Source organism: Camelus ferus, chromosome 33 (assembly GCF_009834535.1).
Source record: "Camelus ferus isolate YT-003-E chromosome 33, BCGSAC_Cfer_1.0, whole genome shotgun sequence".
NCBI lineage: Eukaryota > Metazoa > Chordata > Mammalia > Artiodactyla > Camelidae > Camelus > Camelus ferus.
This window is the reverse complement of record NC_045728.1, coordinates 8959914-8981987: the sequence shown is the minus strand read 5'-3', so window position 1 is coordinate 8981987 and position 22074 is coordinate 8959914. Positions and strand designations below refer to the sequence as shown.

Genomic DNA, 22074 nt, shown 5'->3' with positions numbered 1-22074 from the left:
CGTTAGGGCCGCACGCACACACAGAGAACCCATTCTTGGGCCAAAAATAAAATGGTACACTTTCTGCAAAGGCCATTGAAAGACAGTAAATTCCTGAGAAATAAAATGGTTGTGAATTTATATCTACAAACTCTGAGCATTGAGAAATTGCAGACCCAGAGGCTGAAACTTACCTGAAAACGTTCTGACGAGGGAGCCATTTCAGCACAGACTGCCACGGGTCAAGGACAGCAAGGGACAGTGAGGAGGAGGGTGACAAGCAACAGCCGACGAGGTTTCAGACTGGATCAAGTAGTGATGGAACTCCTTGGTGAACGTGTGTCTCTTTAACCAGGGCGGTGGCATTGAATGATCATATTCACAGACTGAATCATCCATCATTTATTGGATCTACAATGACACCCAGAATAACTGCGTATTAACATGGGCTTCTCACCGAGGCATGTGTTCTTCCATTTCCAAGTAATCCTTTCGCTATATTCATAAAGTTCTCTGTTAAAGAAAACTTCAAAATATTCCTACAGAGAGCTATGTAAAAATGTGTATTATTTACTAACAAATGTGGGTAATACTCCCAGGCTCAGAGTAGTCATTTTAAGCAGTATTTCTCACAGAACAGGGCCTTGAAAAAGCATCCTCTTTTCTGTGACTGCTGCCTACGACAAGTCCTGTGTATGTGAATGCGTGTTTGCACACACACACGTGGACCAGGACGTGTAGGTCTCACTGGTTATGCAGACAGCATCCTGAAGAAACTGGAGTCGATCCTTTGGGTCCAGGGCAAACTGAATGCAGCTGAGCTTATAAAAATGTGGAAATGTAGGCATGAGCAGGAAGGTGCCATAAGCTTAAGAACCGAGCGGAATGACAGTCACAAGACGTAGCGGTAGGTGTTCATAGGCTGGTCCAGCCTTGGTCCGAAGAGGGCAACACCTTTCTCTTGATTTCCTCGTTGCAAAACTGAGGCCAGTGGACCCTTTCAAAATGTTTTCATTATATTATAATGAAACGGCGAAAGGGAAATAAACACAGGGTGACAGGATATAAACAATATGGCTTTAAAATTGGAGGGTTCTCACCCTACCAGGGCTTATCTGGCCCCTTTCTGAAAGCTGCCGCAAAACACTTGCGCTCTCCGTGCTCCGGGCAGGCGTGAGTTTTGCCAACAGGGGGGCTGGGCCCCTCGCAGCTTAGCTCTCAACCCACTTCTTCACATCTTCTGTTTTGACCTCTTTGTCCCAGTGTCATTATCTAACCTGAAGCCTAATATCAGTGTCCGTTCTAAGAGAGATGCCTTTTTACTGAGTTGAATGACACCTTTCAGGTGAGACCTTATTTTATAGCCACAGGGATGGGGACAGAGCCTATAAAATGACAAAAGGAGCACTAATCTGGTGGTTAAGTAACCGAAATTCTCGCCCTGGTTTCCTTACCAACTTAACCTCGGAAATGGCAGCTACAGAAATGAAGACGATCGGCCTTTGTCTGTCTTCAAGGCCCACTCGGGTCCTATGTGTGTGTTATCGTCATCAACGCAAGTGACTGAGATCCTTTCATATGTACAGTGAATCTGTCCTCATTTTTCAAAAGAAGATTAGGAAGATCCGGAAGGTCCAGTGACTGGCTAACATCCCAGCTCCAATAAACCACGGAGCCTGGATTCACCTGCAGATCTTACCCGTAGAGCAAATGTCTTTGCTAATACCACACTGGGGGTTTTCAGAAAAACAGCTACGGCATCACAGACAGATGACACCTTGCCTGGGAGACTTACCACTCCAACCTCTGCCTCTGTCTTCACACAGCCTTCCCCTCTGTGTGTCTCTATGTCTTTTCTCTCCTTTTCTCTTACAAGGAAGCTTGACATTCAACTTGGAGCCCACACTTCCCTAGGATGGTGTCCTGTTGAGGTCCCTGGTTTAGTTACATCTGTGAAGCCCCCTTACACAAATTCTCAGGTTCTGGGTGGGCATATCTTTGGGGGAGGCTGCTACGAACATCCAGAAAAAAGAGAACCTCGAATTGCAGTGGTGACTAGTTTCAAGACTTCGTGATATCCACCTCAATAAATTCCTTTATATTATTTCATTACTTTCTCTCCTGACACCACTGCCGTATTTTTCTTCCTTGTAGGTCATTTTGACATGTAGCAAATACAACATTGCAGTCTGAAAAATAATATTGTGTTGCAAAACATATACATACCTCCATGGATATCTTAGATTTTCCTTTTCTTGTGTTACAGAGACAAACGAGAACATCAGGTGATCTCAGTTTGCTTAGTTCAAAAGATCCTGGGGACAGATAACTGTAGATAAGATTAAGAAAATGTCCTATTCCACGTATGACTCCCACAGATACCTGAAAAGCCATTCGTGCTTCTGTAATTGCTCCAGGACTAGTACCATGACACCTGGAAGAAGAATGGTTTACTGGCGAGTTCTCATGTCTAGACACTACATAGGTGGGGTTTTTTGTTGTTGTCATTTTTTTTTTATAAGTAACAAAGAAGAGGAAGTGTGTGGTTGTTTGGTGTTTTAACCAATATAAATTGCCTTCTTTTCCAGGGAAATGTTCCCTGTTATGTGAAGTCAATTTCCACATAACCAGCCATTTGTTAGGGTAACAAATTTACCCCATCCTGGAATCTCAAATAAAAAATCCATTGTAATGCCATTATATAGCTGCTTTTATGTTTACTAGCAGCTGTCTTTAAATCTTCACTACTGCAGAGTAAAACTATTATACTGGCTTTTTTTTTTTTTAAATCCCCATAACAACAACAAAAAATACAAAGTCCCTGGTTTATGAGAGGTGTTTTATTGGGAAAATACTAAGGGATGGATTCAGTAAAAAGCAAAACCCTGCCTTCCGCTCAGTATAATCTCAGGGATGCCCTGTATCTTCCAGATTCATTACTGGGGTGTTGTTCCACCTTACAAAAGAGATCCACAAGGTTTAAACTGCGCGTGTTTCTGGTGTTGCTGTCCTTCATAAGGCAGTTTCCTGTTGCATGCTACCTTAGAAATAAAGTTTGAATTTGAATGGGAACCAACCTTGAACTTGTCATACAGGTCTTATGTCAGATCAGAATATGGAGTCTCCCGCAATGTTTACAAGGATACCGCGTTCCCGGCACCCTGACCTTGCTAAACCAGTCTCTTATGTAGTACAGCATATGACTTGGTTCTGTTTTAACAAAGTAAGCCCAAAAATAGAAATGCCAAGCTCCTGCCGTGTAAAATCTCTCAGTTTGGTGCTAAAAAGAAGATATAGGTTTCATAGAGTGACAAAAATGCTATAAACATGTGATGGCAGATTTGTTTGGGGTGGAGTTAATTACTTCCTTGTTAATTCCTGATGGAACTTAGGAGGCTCTTTAACAGCTCACTTTTGGGTGTTGATTTCTCTTTTTTACATATAGAATCATAGATTATTAAGTTTTTTTTTTTAAAAAGCACTTTTTCTTTAGGTTACAATCTTATCTGATTTTATAATTTTCCATCTTTGACTTGATCCTTCCTAATGATGTTCATGCTCTTAATCAAGAGTGTATAAACAATCCATATTACAAATGTCGTAAAGACATATGTGAACATTTAACAGGCTTTGGAAGACATTTGCAGTTTAGAATATCTAGATGAATTTTTTTTTCTTGGAGATTATCCTGTACTAGTAACAGGCAGAGAAAATATTTCCCATGCCTGTGAGTATTTAGGAGTTCCTTTGTGTGCCTAGATCTCTTCCCACCCCACCCCACCCCCCGCCATAAAGGGGAAGTGGTGTGCTTTGGGGGTGGGCAAAGGAAAAATGACAAGAAGCAAAAAAAGCTTTGCCGCCAGAGGATCAAATTCCGAGCAGAATTCCTTCATACACGTCCATTTCTGTGAAAGTGCGGTGTGGTGTTCCTTTTCACTGTATCTGCTCGCTTAATTGTTTCTGCCTGTTCATTTCATTCTTCAGTGAAAACATTAGCCTAAGGGACATTTGAAAATCAAAAGGTAGGCTTGCCGTTTAACAGGAAATGAACAGTGGTGTTGCTGCAATATTAAAGTCAAAGTTTAGAACCAATAGGAAACAGCCACAATTCTAAACGCAACATGTCTTTGCTCCTTCTAGCTGTTTCCTTTTGCTCTCCCAAATGTCAAGATTAAAGAAAAACATTCCATGGTTTCTACATTTCTACATGGGGCCAGGGTATATAAAGGATGCTGGCAAGGACGCCTTCTTGGAACTTATCTGAGATGGGATGAAAATGAAGAGATTTTGAATTATTATGTAGATTTTAATACTTAAAATCCAGGACAGATTTCCTGACAGCTGGAATGATTTAATTCTTTCAGAATTATCCCTCTCCGCCCCCAAATCTCCTCTCGCTAGAATTATCCAGATAATTAAGGAAGTAGTGGGAAGGTGAGAATCTGAACTATCTCAAAACCGAAAGTGACCAGATCATTATCCGACTCTCTGTTTCGCTTACGATCTAGACATGTGATTTCAGACTCTCCGTGCGTGCCGGTCAAGTCTGACCTCCAGCAGGAATGTTGTCTGCAGACAGAATCGAACTTGAACTTCAGAAGTGCATTATCCCTCACTCTCATTGCCCATTTGTTCTCCAGGTGGGATGGCTCATTTGAAATGCACACGGGTGACGCCAAATGCTGCTGTTTTTCCAACTCAAGGTGAAGTGTCATCATTGTCCAGCTCCTCTCTCATCACTCAGACAAAAGATCAAGCAAATATTCAAAAACCAAGCTCAGAAGATCTCAGCTTAAAACACGGCCTATTTGACAACTACTTTCTCCACCATCACAAGGAAGTCAAACAATTCAAGACCAGGGAAACAATCAGGAGAGCAAAGCTGTTGAAAACAGCCCCCACTCCCCGCCCCGGACACAGATATTTTGAGTTGAATAATGAGGTGGAAAATATCAGACTTAAAAAATAATGAATAAGCCTAAGTGTTTAAATATACAATATTGATTAGGCCATTTATTTGGGGAAATAATTTGGGTTAATTCAAATGGCCATGATGAGGAATAGTCAAATAACAAGTAATTACATTTCCCTGCCTTTGGAGAACAATGGATTTGGGATGGATCCAAATGTGTACAGGGAAATCAGGGTCTTATATTCAATTATCTAATGGAAAGATCACTGGACTTTTGTATCATTCTGCTAATACTGTATTTCATAGGCATTACGCACTTGGAGAAGTCATTTAATCAAAAGTTCTATTCAATTATTGATTGATTATGTATCATACTAATTTGTTTTAGGACTAGAAGGACAGGAGAACTGTTGAGTATAAAACACAATTTTAGGAAGAAAAAGTGGTTGGTTTAGCTACCTTTACACTGATCACTCTCTGTGGGAAATATTATCTCTGGGCTGTTTCTGTTACTGGAGTGGAAGCAGTGTTTGTGGCAGTGGTGGGGGGGGCGGTGCAACACGGAGTGTAGGTTTGAAACGGGAAGGCAAGGCAAATGAACAAATTGCAAGTTAAATACTTTGGGGGGAGGGGATGCATTTTTACAGGTATCAATTATTGTCGTTACAAGTAATAAATAATGCTAAATAAAACATGTAACTAAACGGGCATTAAAGAGCTTTTACGTGCATGGCAGAAAAGAAAACCCTTTTCCCCTCCTCTGCTGCAGACTGCAGGCATTTTCCTTTCCCTCTGTCAAGTGCAATTCTTTCTTGATGAATGACAAGGCAGGATAATAGGCTGTGGTTGCCATGGCAACCAGACAGCAGCGCTGTGTGCCCAGCATTTTTTCATCTGAAAATGAAACCAGAAGCAAAGAAAAGCTGAAAATGTAACCAACAGATTAACTGATACAAAAAAAAGAAAAGAAAGAAGGAAAGAAAAAAGGAACAAAAAGGCAAGTTAGATTACAAGCAATTAAAATTATAGTACTAGTTTCCCTGTCTCTGTCTCTCTCTCATGGACACACACTCACACACACACTGAAACACACACACACACTGACTAGATATTTAAAAATTCTATTTGATAAACATGCAACAATCATGCTTTATTTGTCAAAATGCCTCATTTGTTTTTGGAATCTAGGAATAACTGGGGTTTTATTTTGTTGTTTTTTTTCCCCAGAAGCAGCTTTAATTTCACGAGACACTGCAATTTATTCAGCTTTATGGACTGTGTTTGTACTGGAATTCCTAAATTCCTTTCCTCTCTAGTGCCCATCCCTGAGCTATTCAGAGGCCCAGGGCTTACGTGCAACAGTTTTCTCTGGGGACTGAATTGGTTAGGGCGAGCAAAGGCAGAAAGGTGACCGGAGCTGAGAAGTCAGAGGACAGGTCTGTATTCACAGGTGGGGGTTCCGTGTACTGCAGCCACTGCGTTTGCTAAGCAGTCGTAGCTGCTCTTCTGTTGAGCTAAAAGCACGCTGGAGTTTCTTTGCCGTCTCCTCATCCCTAAACGTAAGAAGGTTCCCGAATCCCCATTCGGAACACTGTATATTCTGCCCATATAATTTCCATTCGTTTCCTGGTCTCAAAGGACCATTAGGGTAGCTTTCTTATCAGATGTTCTCTGTCCCTACCGAAAGCAAATATAAAAGAAAACAGACCTCAAGGAGGGTTTTCTGAGCCCAATCGTCCCTCTGCACTGGCTATTTGTGGAGCCAGAGAACGCTGAGTAGTGTCAGGCCAGACTGCGCGGGAGGGGAGCAGGGAAACTGGCCTTGGAATCAACCTACTGAGTTTACATCTTAGCTCCACCCCTCTGGTGATAGGATAACGTGTCATATCTACCAGGAATGAGCCAGAGAGTTTTCAGCTTCTCTGAGCTTCCATATTTTTCATCCCTAAAATGGGCAAATCTTACCTACTTCATGGGACTTTTGAGAAAATTAATGGGATCATCTCATGAGTTGAGAGTTTCTGATATATAGTAGGAGTTAGTTAAAGATTCCTCCTACTTGGGGAGGGGGTTGGGTATAGCTCAGTGGTAGAGCGCGTGCTTAGCAGGCACAAGGGCCTGGGTTCAGTCCCCAGTACCTCCTGCAAAAAAAACTAAAATAAAATTTTCAGTTTTCTAATCTGTATGGTAGAAGCGTCTGTACTGTGCGTGCGTGAGAGAGAGACAGAGAGAGAGAGAGGGAGAGAATACTGTAACCACCTGTTTCAGAAGGATGTGGAATCAAATAAGTGAATTTATATGAAATGCTTCGAAAGTACGGCATGCTCATGGAAAAGGGAAGTATCACTCAGAGATGTTGAGAACATTCTTTTCCAGGTGAATCCTAAAGACGGTGTCTGACTCTGACCTGCCCTGAGAAAGAGGGATGGACTGATCAGCTAAACTCCGAGGGCTCCTGGCTCAGGAACGCTCCCCCGACTCGTGTAGCAGAAGATTGAAATGTACGAGGCTCACAGAGCAAGGCCACAGAATTCAGCCGAAATGACAGGGAATCCGAGTACTGACGCAGATCCAGTATGTCAGCTCAGAGCACTCCCAGCTCTCCCCCAGTGTGCCCGGTGGGTGCACTGGCCACCCACAGCAAGGCCCAATAAATCCTCCCTTTGTCCCCATTTCCCCCAACACACACAAATACAAAGTAAACAGTTGGATCAAAGCTTTTAATGTGCTTTGTACTGTTTTATTTGAAAAGATCAGGTCTGATATTTGAGAGGCAGAGTCCATCTGGCTGGGCTGGTCTCAAGAAGCCTCAGACACACTGTAAACAAGACCAGGGCGCAGGCTCCTCTCCCGGCCCGCGGACCGCGGCTGCCAAGGCGGAGCACTGTCCCACGCTGGCCGGCCTTCCCTATCTGCGCGCGCAAAGGGAAGCTAGCATACTGAAACGCACCCTCTTCACGAGCTTTCCTGTAGAATTTTCTAGCATCTACATTGCTTGCTGCTATTGTAGCAGTTTTGTCGAAGCATCTATTATCCTGAGACCACACTTGCTCACATTTTTAAAGTTTCTAACAGTTGACAGCAGGGTGCTTTGCAGACCGCTTGGACCCTCAATTGTTTCGATAAACTCTTTAATGATTTTAAAAGATGAGGAATAAAGATTTGAGGGGAAGGAATCATTGTTTCATTAAATATGATATCTATCTATATATTTTTTAAATTTTATTTGACTGAGTTATAGTCAGTTGACAATGTTGCCTCAATTTCCAGTGTAGAGCACAAGTTTTCAATTATACGTGAACATACATATATTCATTGCCGCATTTTTTTTCGCTGTGAGCTACCACAAGATCTTGTATATATTTCCCTGCGCTATACAGTATAATCTTGTTTATCTATTCTACATATGCCTGTCAGTATCTACAAATTTCAAACTCCCAGTCTGTCCCTTCCAACCCCCCTTCCAGCCTGGCCACCACAAGTTTGTATTCTATGTCTATGAGTCTGTTTCTGTTTTGTATTTATGTTCATTTGTCTTTTTACTTTCTTTTTTTTTTTTCCAGATTCCACATCTATCTATCTATCTATCTATCTATCTATCTATCTATATATATAAATATATATATATATATATTTTTTTTTTTTTTAATTTAAGGCTTGCACTTTTTGCCATTAGGGAATCAAAGAGAGGACACAGGGATGTCATTGTCTCCATCACGGCCTTTATCTGGCTTCATATTGTTATTTATACAGTTATCTGTTTTGCTTGCTGGATTGTGAGCTCTTCCACACCTCTGTTTATACAGTAGACCTGCCACTCGCCAGTTCCAGCCATGGGCATCGTTACTTGTCTAAACCTGATTTCTTATCTGTAAAATGAGATGACAATTCTTCAAATAATTGTTGTGACTAATAAATGAGATATGTGTGTGAAAACACACAGTTCCCAGCATTACACAGCAGCATGCAATATATTTTTTTAATGCAGCTACCTTTTGTTGAGTTTTTAAGCGACTTGCTCGCCATTCCAAAACACATTTCCCGATCCTCTTTGGAAGCCCGTGCAATGCTGACCAAGGAACTCGCAGGTTTCCAAAAGGTTCACTCCCCAGAAAGAGGTTGTGTGGATCTAGTCCAACAGACCATGTCTGTTGCTAGTACAGAAGGACAAATGTCCTCTGTAATTCACTAGGGCGGGAAGGCTGAATGTGATTGAGAAGACCAGCTTGGAAAGTGAAGATAGACTCTTGGGTTGGGCAGCAGGTGAGGGACCAAACCTAAGTGCCCAGCAGCTGAGCCAGTCATCGCAGGATGACCACCTGTGTGTGAGCATCTAGAGAACTGGACACAGAACTGGGCTGCGGCAGGACAGGTGGGAGGCAAACAGCATTAGCTGAGATGCAAGCGTCAACCGACATTCAGGCAGTACTCACTGAGTAGTGACTGTGTCCAGGGCCATGAAGAGGGGCTTTCACACAGACACAGCCCTTAACCGAGACAGCATTTCACAGCATGAAACAGGTTCAAGAGTCAGCCTGCTCCTGCCCAGGTTTCTAGCTAGACTATTCTGCTTAACAGCTTCCTGACCCGCCATGTTACTTAAATTCTCTCACCATGGTTTCTTCTCCTGTGAAAAGAACAATAGCACCCACCGTGCACAGCTTTCTCTGGTCATTAAATGGTTCGGGGGCTGTAAAGGCACTTAGCACAGGGCCTGCACAGTGGAAAGTACTCAGTGAATTTTCACTATTGCGGTTTGACTTGCACTCACTCAATTCTTTTTATTTTTATTAAGAGAGACTGTGAACTTAGGACAGAAAAGAGCTCTAGGCCTGGGATCAGAAGACGTGGGGTTGAAAGTCAGTCCTGCCACTGCCAAGTCTCAGTTTCATCACCTGAAAATGGAAGTAACAAGACCACGCTCAAAAGATGTGTCATGAGTGGTCCCTGTATTGAGACCAAGATTCAGTGTGTCCATGGAGACCACCTCTGCAGGCGATAGGCAGACTTTCAAACTGCAGACAACCCGTATCAGGGGAACTTAGCAGCTGACCCCAGGCCTGGGCAGCAGTGGCTAGAGACCAGGCCCTCAGGGACTGAGACACAGGGACAGGACCAGTGCCCGCATCAGAGATGGGAGTCGCCGAGATCAGCCTGGCAGCCGACTTAACCCTGAGACCCAGTGAGGCCAAATTAATCTTCCAAACACACACGTCAGATGAGATCATCACGCTCACAGGCCTCCAGTCGCTCGGCACTGGCCTGAGAATAAAAATCTCAGCTCCTGTGATGAGCGTCCAGGTCCTTCCAGGACCTCCCTGCAGTCGCTGCTGTCACAGTCCAGGCGGCACTGGCTGCTTCCTGTCCGCGCACATGGCCTTCAAGGGACAGAGGCACGCGTTTCTGGCCTCACCGTCTCCCCATCTAGAACACAGTCCCTTCTATTTCTGCTTGTCCCAGTTATTGGGAAACTTCCAGCCTCAGCAAAGGCAGCTTCCTCTATGCGGCTGCCCCCAGTCCTGCAAGCTGCGTGTGCTCTCTAGCTCGCCTGTGCACCTAGCTGCGTCTGCTTTGTATTAGAATCATTTTTGTGTCTTCCTTAGCGCCCCTTTGCTTGAAAGGGGGCTTAAACATAGACGTTAGGCAATGTATATTTGTTGTTGTTTGTTTGACAGCTGTACGGAAGGAAGGAAGGAAAGAAGGAAGGAAGGAAGGAAGGAAGGAAGGAAGGAAGGAAGGAAGGAAGGAAGGAAGGAAAAGGTAGGTAAATCTATAAATCCCTTACCTATAGCCAGGTTTTGTTTTATAATAAAAACAAGGCTGATCCTAGCCTTGGTATTTGTAATAGTAATAATAATGATCACTATGAATTAATATTTATCAATATCTGTTATGAGCTAGGCACTGAACCAGGCGGTAGGATGCAGTGGTGAGTGAAACAGACCCACCTCTCCCTTCTGGAGCTCACAGTCCTGTGGAAGGGTCGTACCTTTATCAAATCGTTGCCTAAATATATAATTATAAATCATTAACAGTAGAAAGACAAACATTATGGCAAGTTATGAGGACACAGACAAAGGAAGAGGATCTAATTAGGGGGAGGTCAGGGAAGTCTTCCTGGAGAAATCGATGTTTCTATTCAGATTTGAATGATGATGGCGGTTGATCATGGGCAGAGCAGTGACTTGACAGCAGGGGATTGGACAGAACGGCCATTTAAAGGCACTTCTACCCTGCAATCAGATGTTTCTAGGACTGTGTGAGGATGACAAGTGATCTAGCACCAGTGCTAATAATTCTGAGTGTATGTTGAAAACAAAGTAGGCAGACAGTAAGAAGGATGGTCCAGAGAACATGATAAAGGAAGAGAGCAATAAGGCTGAGACAGGGCGAAAATAGCTCAATGAATAAATAATAAACCTAAATAATAATCTGAGAAATAAACACAAGGCAAAAAGGAGGAAATGATTATTATACCATCACTCTGCATCGTGATGTCTCAAATAAATCCTATAAACCTTTACCTTACAAATATCTTGTTTGCAGTTGAACTTTTTCCATTTAGAATTTAAGGAAAGAATTTTGACGGCAGGAAATCCTAACCTAGCCTTTCATAAGAACAGGCATGTCTCTGCCTGGGTCCTGGACCAATGTAATAATGTTCTCACCCTTTTTATGTGTGGAAAGCAGAGTCGGGGTTCCATGGGACTAAATGTGAGGGTCAGAGTTGGTCTCTCTGTGCCTCTGGTTCTAGCTGGTTATCTCTTTGGAAATATGAGTCATGTTGAATTTATGAAAACAAACAGGATGGCTAAAGGTTACCCTTGGACAAGTGGGAGGAGGCAGGTGGCGTGGTAGAGATGACATCTCAGGTCCATGCCAGTGGTCAAGATTCATAAGTATTGAAAAAGCAGAGGGAGAAGGTGCATCCAGAACTCTGAGACACTGCATCCACTATCCCACATCCATGGTGAACTTTTTAGGATACAGAATGGAGACATCACGGACATGCCAAAAAAGGGGCCTGTTTTCTGTACGCCATCACCCCCTCACCACAGTGTGGACTAAATGAACTTTTCTAGCTTTGCTGACATAGCAATGATGGAGATGTTTAATGGCAGGAAGAAACCCTGTTTCTGGGACATCACTGTTTCAACTTCAGTGGCTTTGGCTTTGCAGGCAGGTGGAAGAAACTGAGTGTTCAGAGTCCCGAGAGCAAAGAGTATAAAAAGTAGAAGCTATGGGTACAAGAGATAAGCTTTGTCTGCTTACCAGTCTTTCCTGGGCCAGTGGTGTTGAGGAACATGAATCAAAATGATTCACCTTGGGGTCCCCTCTTCACCCTTCAGTCCGCCACCGTGTCAGAAAAATCTATCATGGGAAAATTCTTCCCTGAGATGCTAAGTCTTTTCAGGGTCCAAGGCTCCTTTATTAAATCACTAACACCCACAGGAGGACCCCACCTTATTAAATAATACCTGAAAGAAGCATTAGCTGTCAGTTATTTTCTAACAGGCACAGAGGGGGGAGCCTGAGACCCTCAAGGGAAGAGATGTGTGCCAGAGCTAACGGCTGAGCACAGTCCCCGCTAAGTGGGATGACGCTAAAGAAAGTTCCGTCCAACTTCACAAGCGAGGCTCAGCCAAGGTCTCAATTGTACACGCACGCCTGTTGGCTCCCTCAAAACCGCTCCTGGCCTGACACAAAGTCGCTGTATGTGCAAACACTTTTTTTTCCCCCATAGAGGTGACACTTGCGTCACTTACACAGTAAAATTAAAATGTGCACATACTTGGAGCATTTGCTCTTGAGTATTCACGAGATTCACGTGGCCACACATTTCACCAGATGCGAGAAACAGTGGCTGTAAGCCACACACAAAATGAAAAGCACACAGGACTTCCGCCCTGCAAGTGCGAATTGCCTCATCCCATGCGTCTGTGAATGGGCATTGCCGACCGGCAGTCAGAGCATCGGCAACTTAGCCAAGCAAACCTCAGCAACGCCGTGATCCCGGCCTGCTCGCGGACGCAAGAGATGCCAGTTTTCAGAGCCCGGTAACGAAACTTGAAAAGCTCTCTAGAAGAGAACTTCATACACAACAACAGCAAAAATCAGTTGAAAAGGTGAATTTTTTTACTCATGGTTATTAGCTAATAATAGGACAATAATCACTACAAAAAATTCTTGGAGAATGCAAGAGGATGAGTGGGCTGAAAATGGAAACACGCCATGTTTAAAAAGGCAAAAGTGAGTGACTGCGGGAAAAAGTTATTTGTGGTTTTTGTATGACTCACTTCTAGGGTTCAAACGCCGCTTGTAAAATTTCTCTCCGCACTCCTCCTGCGAGGGTCATCACTTCCTTTCTCGGGTCCCTTGGCTGAGCATGTAACGGGCTTGGCACCCACAGGCTGCAGGACCACATTTCTCTTGAAGGTCTGAAGAAGGCCTCGGTGACCGTCCAAGCCGCCCCCCAACCCCGGGCGGGCGGGGGGGGGGGGGGTCTCAAGATCAGCATTTCATCTCAGTTAATGTGTTGTGTTAGGGTTGTGCCTGGAAGACAATCTCCTCGCTCCTTATGTGGCTGCTTTGGACTTTGTGTTCGTGAGGTTCTAAGTTCAGGCCCTAAATGAGCCAGGGTTAGTTTCCACTCCATAAGCCCTTGTCTGTCCTCACTAGGGCCATGGTCGTGGACAGCCCAGCCTGGGTCCAGCTAGCAGATGCCGCTGTTTAAAGGGGATGGGACCCCTGTTTAAAGAAAGCATAGGTGGATCCACGCGCATCTTTGACATACGTGCTTAGCTAAATGTGGGTCAGTCCAACTAACGCCGCATATAAAGGAAACCACATATTATTCCTTAAGTAAATGAACTGTCTTTAGGGACAGAGAACGTGTTTACCCATTGCTATGGATTCCCCTGGAAATGTTTTTAATGTATTTAACTTAATAATCCATGAGAACAGATGGAGTGGAGTCACAGCATTCCAGATAATCCACAAGCCATTTCTGCTTGACTTGAGAATACAGCGTTCAGCACCCCTACACACATCCACCTTCCTCCTTACGTTCTGCTTAACCCGAAACCTGCATTTACTAGAGAAGTGCATTGTAAGGCATTGAACATGAACCTTTATGCAAATTCTCATCTTTTAGTTTCCTCTAGATATTCACCAGTCTCTTCATTTTTCCCCCAATGCATAAATCAGCCAGAAATTCACACCATTAATTTTCCTTGGATCAAATGCAGTTAAGAGCCAGAGAAGGGCAATCATTTCTTTACATGTCTATTTCCCCTTACTAGGTGAGTATTTTGAGGACCAGGATCATGTATTATTCATCTTTGTATTCCCAGGAATGTAGTAGGTCCTCAATTAATGTTTATTGAATGAATTAAATACAAAATATGTAACAACCCATTAAAATATTTTGCCAGTCAATTCTATAATTTTTTAAACTGTTGATTTAGCATAAAGCATTACATTGCTCTGGGCAAGCAGGTAAGTGGCTATTTACAAGGGAGATTTATACATAATTGGATATAATGTATTCTAATGATCTGAATTGATTTGGTTAGTCTAATTTGGAGGAAAGACACTCAGTCCATTGGTGTTATTTATTTCCTTGGAGGTAATAAATGAGATTCCTTTTAATACCTTGCTGATGGCAATTTGTGTGTCAGTTGAACAGTCCGAACCCTTCACTTGTGCAACAGTGGTTTAGGAGCAAACAGTAGGACCCCGAAAAACCCATCTAGTCCAGCTTTATTGTTTCATAAGCTGTCAGACTCTTCATTTTCTTTATCATGATGGGAGGACAGAACAGGATAATAAAAGCAGAGAGAGGTCCCTGGGACTTAAGGAGCTAAAAAACTTCGAGATAATGTACATGAATAATAAAATTGGTATGTTGAGAAAATGCCTTCCCTCTAACCTCTCTCTCACTTGTGTTTTTGCGAACGTGTAGTACATAAAACCAGGTAAATGACAAATGTAGAAATTCCTCACTATCATGTAGAATAATAAGATTGTAAAAATAAAACAATGTCATAACCAGTTTGTAGAACCAGGTAGAAGGCTAGTTTACTACGGCAGGAAAAATTGGGGGAAAACTACACCAAAATTAATGTTTAGTGCACTGAAAGCCAAAGGGATCACAGTTAAAAGCCATTATTTGCCATCATAAAAATAAAGCACCAGGTAAAAGGGTTTTAAATGTTCATATTTTTTGAGAGGAATTCTTTAAATTATTTTGTATCTGAATAGCTGACAACTTTTACTCAGAGTTAAGCAATTTTCTATTCTTTTGACAGTGTGTTAACAGATCAAAGCAGTTCACCTTGATTCAATGAGCTGAACTAGACTTTGGACTTTAGAAATTAAAGCCTTCAAGAATTCAAATAGAACTGTGAACTAGGAGTCAGAAAAGCTGACTTCAAGTCTTTTCCTGATGTCTTCATGGTAACCGTCCAGTATCTCTTCCTTCAACTATCTCTCTTATCAAAATGAGGTATCACACAGCTATTAGGCAGACAAACAAGATAATAGATTATAAAGTACTGTTCTAACCCTTTGGGAGCTATACATCACAGAAATATAAGGGGTTGTTATTTTTATTCTGTCAGAATTAGCTGTAGTCTGGTATCCAGTTCTAGCCCTCCAGCAAAACGTGGATTTGGAAATAGTTCAAAGAAGAGCCACCCTGATGATGAAAAGTTCAGGAAAGATATGTTACTAAGGAAGAGGAAGGGAAGCAGTATTATTTGTCCCATTGCAGAAATGAACAAAGGAGAACGAAATGGGCTAGAGCTAGAGCAGTTGTCCTCCAAGTGTGGTCCCAGGACTGGTCATGGCAGCATCACCCGGGAACGTGATCGAGGTGCAAACCCCAGGTCTCTACTCCACGCCTGTTGAATCAGAAACTCTGGGGATGGGAAACAGCAATCTATGGTTTACCAGCTCTCCAAGATGATTCTGAGGCACACTGCCATTTAAGAACTTAGGGACTTAGAGAACAGGAGGGGTGGTCCCAAGGAGATGAATGAGAATGAGTGGTGTTAACTATCGGAACAGAAAAAAAGGGAAGAGTGTGTCCTTAGACTCTTACCCCCTGTCCAAGAAACCAAGAAGGCAATAAAAGAAAAATGAATATATGTATGTTCCTATATGACTGAAGTATTGTGCTGTACACCAGAAGTTGACACAACATTGCATACTGACTATACTTCAATAACAAAATAAATATTAAAAAAAAAAAGAAAGTGAGGCAGTAACTTGGGAAAAATAGACAACACAGAAACCCTCCAGGAAGGGCTCTTTTCTTTTCTTTCTTTTCTTTTTTTTTTTTCCTTTCAAAGAAAGTTCAGAACTCTGATGACTACATGTGGTTTTATCCTGAGATGAAATTTTAACATCAGTTTATTCAAAGATGAAGTCTTAAGAGGACAGTAGTAGCATGAGAAATAAAGCCATATGAACACACCAAACTCAAGTAGCAATGGCTCTTAAACAGTTCATATTTAGTGGAAAGAAAATCAGATTAAAAAACAAACAAAAAAAAAAAAAAAAAGAGGGAGAAGAAATGCCAACCAAAAAAGGAAGGAAAGAAAGTGAGAGAGAAAGGAGGAAGGAAGGAAAGAAGGAAATAAGGAAAGGAGGATGGAAGGGAGGGAGGAAAGAAAGAAGGAAAGGGCTAAAGAAAATGAGGTTCAGAAAAATAATTGCCAAGCCATTAGCACAGAAGGAGAAAGAAAACGAAGACTTCCAGTGTTTCTGGCTAACGTTACCATCAGATAGCAGAGTGCACTGGAGCCTTGCTATGAACTCCGTCCTCTGGGGCTAGATTGTGAAGCTGCTTTCTCATGAATTTCAATTCATTTTAACAATTTGAATTGAGCTGAAAATGCCTTATGATGAGTATCTTTTGGCATGCTGGTAACTAAACCCCTTGAATAGACGCCAGACCATACTCACCTTATATAACTCCCTTTGCTCTACAGGGAACTGTTACTACAGTGAGGAACCAAAGTTCTTTTGTTAAATCATATTTGCTTGTATTTTATTATGTGCGGTAGATAAGAGCTAACAGGTATGGACATATCAATATCCCCACTAGACAATGGACAAAAGATTCCCAGCTCCCTTTGCCCTAGACCTCCTCTTTCAAGGAGCCTTATTTATCGACCCAAAGAAAGCAGGAAAGAGGAAAATCCAGTTATTTTAAAACATCCATATACTGCAGTAGTGATCTCAATTCTTCACAAATGATATGTTCCCTCTCTTGATTTACCTGAAGCAAACTATTGATCCCAAACTTTCCCTTTCTGTTCATCATTCATCTGGATGGCTGCTTCCCAGCGTCAGTTGTTGATGAGAAAAACTATTGGGAATATGAGATTAAACCAAGGCAAACCAAGCCAAACAAACAAACAAAAAAACCCAGCCAGATTAACTTCACTTCTTTCTTCGACAGTTATTAGGCTGACAGTTTTGAGGAATGACATTTGGGATCCTAACCTCAACACATCACTTGGGAAGGCTTCTGACGACCCTTAGTCAAACATGCGAATAAGATGACTCTGAAAGAAATATCTAAAATATCAGACATCTTAATCAGGATCAAAAAAGATATTGGGAGATGGGATAATGGGCTGAATCTAAGGATGAGCAAAGCGGTGCTTCACAGTGGTGTGTACAAAATGGACTTAAGCCGTTTAATAGATAGTAAGATGATACGGGTCAACACTGCTAAATGGTTGCCAAGAAGACTCATATGTGGTTTTATTCCTAGAAACCCAGTACTTAGGAAACAGTTTTTAAAGTGATCATCACATTCTGCTCTCCATTTGTCAGTCCGCATCTAGAAAGTCGCATTCAGTTCTAAGTAGCATGTGAAAAGGGCAGACAGACAAGTCAAAGTGTGGACACTAACAAGAATGATCAAGGTATTTAAAACAACACCACAGCAGGAGCATATGGAGGTTCAAGGTGTGTGCAGCCCAGAGAAAAGAAGATTCTAGGAGGATCATGGTTTCTTCTTTTAAATATCTGTAGAACTGATAAGTAGAACAGATGAGACTTATACTGTACAGTCCAAGGCTAAAAGCAGACATGATGGAAGAGCCTCTTGAAATTGGATATCAGAAAAAAAGTATTTAAATTATCTGTGTTGTCCAAAGATGGAATTGCTGATTAGTGAAGCAGTCCATGATAGGCCAGCAGAGAAAATTCAAGCAAAAGATAAACCAGATGGCCTTTATGGCTTCTTTGTCACTGGGGGTCTATGGATTTAGAATCTAAAAGGAAATCTGGCTGGAGCAAATGTCAAAAGTGCATCCTTTAAAACTATCCTAATTTTTAAAGCAGCATCTGCTTAGCTGCTCTTCTCCACTAATCTGGGTAGTCGAAAGCCAGTGGTATGTAATCTTGATCACCTGGCTCTGGTGGCCAGTGGGGCTTGCATTCCCGGGTCCCGCAGGATTGTGGCAATTGGTGAGATGGCTCTTGGCAGGTGGCCACGCCCAGGGCACTACCCAAGCAGTAGACAGAGGCACCCCCTTCCCAACATCTTCCTGTGAAGGGGACCTGGTTGCTTGTCCTTGAGCTTCTGCCAGAGGGGCAGACTTCAAGTTGGGCATATTTCTATGATCTCTGTGAGCTCACTAGTATCTCCCAAAAAAGCACCAACACAGGCAGACCTTGTTTTACTGCACTTTGTAGATACTGTGCTTTTTAAAAATTGAAGTTTTGTTGAGCAAGTTTATCAACACCATTTTCCCAACAGCATTATTTTTAATTAAGGTATGTACATTTTTTTTAGACATAACACTATTGCACACTTAAAAGATTACAGCGTAGTGCAAATACAACTTTTATATGCATGGAGAAAAAAAATTCATGTGACTCATTTTATTGTGATACTTGCTTTATTGCATTGGTCTGGAACCAAACCCACAACATCACCAGGGTATGCCTGTAAACTTGTCTGGAGTCTCAATTTTTGTGAATGCCACCCAGGAGACACAGCCAAGTCACTGGCCAGTAGGACTTACACTTGTAGTCCTACAGAACTGTATATATTTGCATACTTTTAAAAGCTGATGTATGAGCAACTGGCTTCCAGCCAGATCTAGGTGCTGAGATCCTCCCCTTTGGGACACTGACAGGTCTTGGCATATCCTCAACTGCTAAGGAGCTATTAAAAGTATAATAGGCTGCTTGGACAGGCACAAAGATTTGAGACATGACAGGGCTGGGGCAGAGTTAGCCAGCAAGGTTCACCTCCTACCCAAAGCCATTCCTCTAAGACGGGGAGACGTGGTTGTTTTCATCTGTATAGAAACCAACATGGAATGCCAAGAAAAGTGAAGAAACAGAGACGTGTGTTCTGAATGAAAGAACAAGATAAAACCGCAGGAAAAATAAAATAAAATGGAGATAGATAATGTACCTAATAAGGAACTATAAGTAATGGTCATAAAGATGCTCACCAAACTGGGGAGAAGAATGGATGAACACAGTGAGAACTTGAACAAAGAGATGGATGACAGAAAAGAGGACGCAATAAAAGCCACAGAGCTGAAAGATACGATAACAAAACTGAAAAATACACTAGAGGGGTTCAAAACCAGACGAGATAAAGCAGAATAAAGGGTCAGTCAACTCGAAGACAAGGCAGAGGAACTCACCCAATCAGAGCAGCAAAAAGGAAAAAATAATTTAAAAAAGTAAAGATAGCTTAAGGGGCTTATGGGACAACATAAAATGAACTAACATTTGCATTAGAGGAGTCTCAGAAGAAGAGAGAGAGAAAGGGACAGAAATCTCGTTGAAGAAATAATGGCTGAAAACTTCCCTAATCTGGGGAAGTAAACAGACCTCCAGATTTAGGAAGCTCAGAGAGTTCCAGATAAGATGACCTAAAGAGATCCACACCAGGACATGTTAAAATTAAAACGTCACAAGTTAAAGAAGAGAATACTCAAAGCAGTAAGAGTCTTCCTAAAATATTTTACCAATTTTCTTTCGGTATATTTGTGAAGTGATCACATCAATTACCACATTTCTTACTTTACAGAAGCACTAACTCAACTCCAGAAATTTTTAAGGAAATAATTGTCAGTAATGTTAGCGCTAGAACATGGAACCTTTGATTCACAAAAATCAAACTTGCAAAGTTGCCCTTGGACCTTCACTGTCTGACAGGCCTCCTAAATTCTCCCTCATGTTGACTGAGATCATTAGTTGATTAGTTCAGTTTCACTGAGTGCCATCCGAAGCCTTAGCCCATTATTTCATAATCATGGCAGCACCTCATGAGAATAAGTGATTGATCATATTGTAAGTGAATGGGGAAGTTGTAAAAGGGTCCTTCTCTAGAGGTCACCAGGTATTGTGATCCTTCTACTATCGGCTGGCTAGGTCATACTTTTCCAACAAATCTACCAGTTATGAGACTATGGGCAGAGTAAGAGAAAACTCTGGGCATCCAGAAACGCTGAAGACCTCACCTGTGCCCGTGCATTTGGGGATCCTCCGTCCCACTACCATAACCTATAATACCACCCTCCTCAACACCACACTTGACCCCATGGAGTGACAGAGGTATGCTGCTCACAGTGTCTGGGGCGAGCACTGACCCTGTTCTGAGCATCAGCAAAAAACAAAAGGTCCCTTTTAGTCCTTAATTCTATTACAAGTTTAACACTAAGATATACTGATGTCAGGAAATCACCCTGGTCTCTTGGGGAGAAGCCTAAAGTGAGAGCTTTCTGATGGGCTAACGTAAATGATTTAGGCAACTAGGTACAAAGGACATAACCAGAGCTAAGTTTAAGCCTCTAGCTCCATGTGACTTTTACTAGTATAGACTAATCTGAACAGTCTCATTTGGAAGAACCCTCCTCCCTAGGCACATACCTAAACCGCTTAGGGACCTCCCAATATGCGGAGACTCACTCCACCATCGCAGCTGTGCCACATTGTAAATATTCGGTGGGCGCTGTCAAACCAGGATAACGAATCTCCCAAATGTTAAAACAGTTGGTGGTCAATGTATGCATACAGTAAGTTATGCAAATAGGTTAATAATAATCTCACACACACACACACTCTTTTCCAGTTGGTGGTCAATGTATGCATACAGTAAGTTATGCAAACAGGTTAATAATAATCACACACACACACACTCTTTTCCAGGATTGGTTGCCTGAGAGCTTGGCATCACGGAATGTCAAAGGACTTTAAAATGTGCTTATCTGAGCCTTTTGAATGGAGCAATAACAAACTGGCAAAGAAATAGGCATAAGATGATAAGATTTCGCATTTTTGCTAGCTATATAGTGTCGTCCTTGGTGTTAGCAGGTACCAGCTAGCATTCCTAGATCAATTTAGAGGACCCCCTCCCCAGAGTATCCTTTAAGAAAACTGAATATACTAACAGAATGTTGATAATAGCAAAGATTTTGCTCAATAGCCACTTTTTATTTTTAAGGGTCCCCCTGCTTAAAATGTAGGAACCTAAAAATACAGACAAGCCAAATGTGGATGCAGGGCAGGACCTGCATGTGTGATTTCCTCTTTGCATCTGGTATGTGCATGCTCTTAGCTACACTGGGTACAACTCGATGCAGCTTGACATATTCTGGGATTTATTAAAATGTAAATGATAAAGCAGAAAAGAATGTTCAGACAATTGCATTACTCCATTGACTGAATGTTCCAATACTGTATCTATTTTTGTCAAAGCAATGGTGGCTCCTGCTGTGGAATGCTGAATGGAATATTCCATTGCAGGGCATGGGGAGGAGTTGCACAGAGGAAACTGAAACCTAATCACTGAATTTTTAATTCTCCAAAAGCAACAGATTGCCAATACATTGTAAAAGAAATTATGATAATTTTGGCACGTAATTATTGGAAGGTTACCATTCACAACTAAGTATTCAGTGTCTATTATTGGATCTGCAACTTCATTCATGAAAACAATGATACATGTGCTTGTTTTTGCTCTTGGCCTTGGCGTGGTTTAGTTACAAACATTATGCCATGAGCATGAATATATGTGATACGGCTGGCAGTGAATATGCACAATCCAAGAGAGACACGTCCCTGATGGGAACTGTTATTACTTATTCCACAGCAGAGAAGGCTGGGAGGTGGGTGTCTTTAAGGACTTGAAGGGATTG

The 22074-nt window shown here is 42.1% G+C and overlaps 1 long non-coding RNA gene across 1 annotated transcript; it reads left to right on the top strand.

Annotated features, from left to right (window-relative positions):
- The first annotated feature begins 416 nt into the window (after positions 1 to 416).
- LOC116661160 lies at positions 417 to 21996 on the top strand. Its single transcript, XR_004316933.1, has 3 exons — positions 417 to 2264; positions 10023 to 10030; positions 21986 to 21996. It is a non-coding gene; the product is annotated as an uncharacterized LOC116661160 (long non-coding RNA).
- The last annotated feature ends 78 nt before the right edge of the window (positions 21997 to 22074 follow it).